This window comes from Cynocephalus volans, chromosome 14, assembly GCF_027409185.1.
Source record: "Cynocephalus volans isolate mCynVol1 chromosome 14, mCynVol1.pri, whole genome shotgun sequence".
In the NCBI taxonomy this organism is placed as follows: Eukaryota; Metazoa; Chordata; class Mammalia; order Dermoptera; family Cynocephalidae; genus Cynocephalus; species Cynocephalus volans.
Genome location: NC_084473.1, coordinates 14,387,333 through 14,391,000, shown reverse-complemented (window position 1 = coordinate 14,391,000; position 3,668 = coordinate 14,387,333). Strand labels below are relative to the sequence as shown.

At 42.4% G+C, this 3,668-nt stretch overlaps 1 pseudogene; it reads right to left on the bottom strand.

The window, feature by feature from the left end:
* Positions 1-360: 360 nt before the first annotated feature.
* Positions 361-1,331, bottom strand: LOC134362465 (glyceraldehyde-3-phosphate dehydrogenase-like; annotated as a pseudogene).
* Positions 1,332-3,668: the final 2,337 nt, after the last annotated feature.

The window sequence follows — 3,668 nt, the reverse complement described above, 5'->3', positions numbered from 1 at the left end:
CTAACATTGCTGCACGTGTCAGTAGTAGGCTAGAAAGCTTTATGCAGCAATGGCAAAGCTTTGAAGGTTGAAACACAGCAAAATCTCCTAGGGCTGTTAAGCAAATTTATAACTTTTTGGGTAAGCAACAGTTTTCCTTTTTTTTGTCTATGTAAAAGGGACTTCATTGATGGTACATGACAGGGTAGGTAGGGCTCCCTAAGCCCCTCCCCTTCTTCAGGGGGTCTGGGATGGAAACTGTGCCAAGGAGGGGACATCCTCAGTGTGTTGGGAGACTGACTTGGAGTAGGGACTTCCCAGCTGCTGAAGGCCTCTCTCTTCCTCTCCTGCTGTCACTAGGGCTGGTGGTCCTGGAGGCTCTTAATTCTTGTAGGCCATGTGGACAATAAGGTCCACCAAACTGTTGCTGTAGCCATATTCATTGTCATACCAAAAAATGAGCTTGACAAAGTGGTCATTGAGGGTAATGCCAGCATCAAAGGCAGAAGAGTGCATGTCACTGTTAAAGTCGATGGAGACAACTTGGTCCTCAGTATGGCCCAGGATGCCCTTTAGGGGGCCCTCTGATGGCTTCTTCACCCCCTCTTGATGTCTTTATATTTGGCAAGTTTCTCCAGACAGCAGGTCAGATCCATGACTAATATGTTGGCAGTGGGGACATGGAAGGCCATAACAGTGAGCATCACATTCAGCTGAGGCATGACCTTGTCGACAGCCTTGGCTGTGCCAGTAGATGCATAGGGGGATAGTGTTCTGGAGAACACCATGACCATCACACCACAGTTTCCCAGAGGAGCATCCATGGTCTTCTGGGTGCAGTGATAGCATGGATTGTGGTCATGAGTCCCTCCACAATGCCAAAGTGTCATGGATGACCTTGGCCAGGGGGGGCAAGCAGTTGGTGGTGCAGGAGGCATTGCTGACAATCATGTGGGTCTTGTGGTTCACAACTATTATAGACATGGGGACATCAGCAGAAGGGAAGAGATGATGACCCTTTTGGCTCCACCCTTCAAATGAGCCTCAGCCTTCTTCAAGGTAGTGAAGATACCAATGGACTCCACAACATATTCAGCACCAGCATCACCTCATTTGATGCTGGCAGGATCTCACTCCTGGAAGATGGTCATGGCCTTCCTGTTGATGACAAGCTTCCTGTTCTCTGCCTTGACTGTGCCATGGGTGGAGTCATACTGGAACATGTAGACCATGTAGTTGAGGTCAGTGAAGGGGTCACTGATGGCAACAATATACACTTTGTCAGAGTTAAAAACAGCTCTGGTGACCAGGTGCCCAGTACAGCCAAATCCGTTTGCTCTGACTTTCACCATTGTGTCTTGGGGCACAGCTGGCACTGTGTGAGAGGATGCAGCTGTCTGTGGAACGGGGAGGAGGAGAGACCTTTTTTCCCTTCCCAAAGTAGTTCTTGGGTTCCTGTTAGGCTTTGTTAGAGCCTAGGGTAAGTTTGGGAAAACTACGGTCCCTAAGCCAATCTGGCCTGTTTTTACATTGCCCTTGAGCTAAAAATGTTTTAAAAAAATTTTTTTTTTCTTTTTACGTTTTTAAAGCTTGAAAAAAAAAAAGCAGACTGATACTTTGTAACATGTTAAAATGACATGGAATTCAAATTTCAATGTCTGTAAATAAAGTTTTATTAGAATACAGCCACAGTCATTTGTTTGTATAGTCTATAGCTACTTTCACACTAGTACAGCAGAGTTGAGTAAGGCTACAGACTGCATGGACCACAAAGCCTAAAATATTTACTATGTACAACCTTACGGAAGTTTCTTGACTGGATGCTTGGTTATGGGTCACCAGGTAACTATACTGACTAGGTTCCCTATTACGTCTTGGGTGCTATCTGATTCACCTTGGAATAAAATTGGGAGTTCCTAGTAGTATTCCATTATCAGTTGGAAGTGTATTTATGGAACTGGGATCATGAAAGTTCTGATTTTACAAGTAAATTGCATGAGCTCTTTCACATTCCCCGTGTCTTACGTATCTGCATTGTGTCTCCCTTCTCTATGCTGTATTGTGTCTCTATGCTCACAAGGCCAATTAACCATAAATAGCTAATTAAGGAGGAAAGTAAGTCAAGCCTGGTTTATCCACTCTGCATAAAAGGTTGGTGTAACCAGAAGTGGACTGCAGGAATGTTCCAGCCTCACTCAGGGAAGATATTAGAGAAGAGTAGGGGGAGATTCCTCCCACTCAGTAGAACATTGGAATATCTCGATATTCATTTTACTAAAGAAGAGAGGGCTTGAAATAGGCTGTGGCTGAACATATGGTCAGAAGACATGTGGATAAATCTCTCAGAGTAGGCTTAAAACGGAAGAATATTAATGCCCATGTGAATGCTGAGCAAAACCAAAATAAAACATAACAACCAACAAATGGAAAACCACTCTGGAAGGGAAATTCACTATCTTAATGGAGTGAATATAGGTCAGCCTCATTTTCCAGACACCCAAGTGGTTTCCCAATGGGTTCCACTAAGCAGTTACAGTGATAAGGATAGAGGCTGTTTATGCTCACAACTTCACCTCATAAAAGCTGACCTGAAGTGGTTTGTAGTTCTCATTGTAGAGGTCTTTCACCTCCTTGGTTATGTATGCACTGTGGAATGGCTAAATCAAGCTAATTAACGTATGTATTATCTCATACTTATTTGTGGTGAGAACACTTAAAATTCCTCAGCAATATTAAAAGATACAAATATTGCTATTAAAAAAAAAAAAAGCTGGCCTATCAGTGCCCAATTGATAAGTGCCCAGTTTTTCATTAACAGCAACCAATTGTGAGCCCCAGAGAGTCTACCATGTTCTAGCAAGACTGGTAACATACTTAGTAGCAGACTGATTATATTTAACCCTAGTCATGAAAGGGGCAGTCCTTCGTGGAATAAACTTTTAACTGTCTTTTGAATTGCATTCCCTATATCTCATATTTCCACCAGGACTTCAAGGACCTACTTTTATACCTTTTGGATGCCTTTTATACTATCACGGTCTCGCATACATGATAAGTGCTATGGTCTCAATGTATTCTCCAAAATTCATATGTTGAAATTTAATCACCAGTGTGACACTATTAAGAGGTGGAGATGTTAGGAGGTGATTAAGTCATGAGGACAGAGCCCTGTGAATGAGATTAGCGACCTTATAAAAGAGGCTTCAGAGAGATGGCCCTTGCATCTCTTCTGCACTGTGAGAACACAGAGTTCATCCTTTTTGCCACATGAAGGTGCAGCAAGGAGGTGCCACCTTGGAAGCAGAGAGCAGTTCTCACCAGACACTGAATCTGCTCATGCCTTGATCTTGGATTTCCCAGCCTCTAAAACTGTGAGAAATAAAATTTTATTTCTTATAAATTATCCAGTCTCTGATATTTTGTTGGATGAACTAAGACAGTAAATTATATATTATTTATTTTTTCAACAAATTCACTGTACTTAAAAAAAAGACATTGAGTGAATGCATTTTGTAACCCATCAGCCTGAAGGAGATGACATATCTATCCCACAGTGAAATGAGCTACTGAAGATCAGTTATAGCACTAGCTGGAAAAACACTTTCTGTTCTTCTGTAGACAGTATATAATGTGAACCAGCCATCAATACATGGTGCTGATTCTCCCATAGCTATAAATTATGGGCTAGG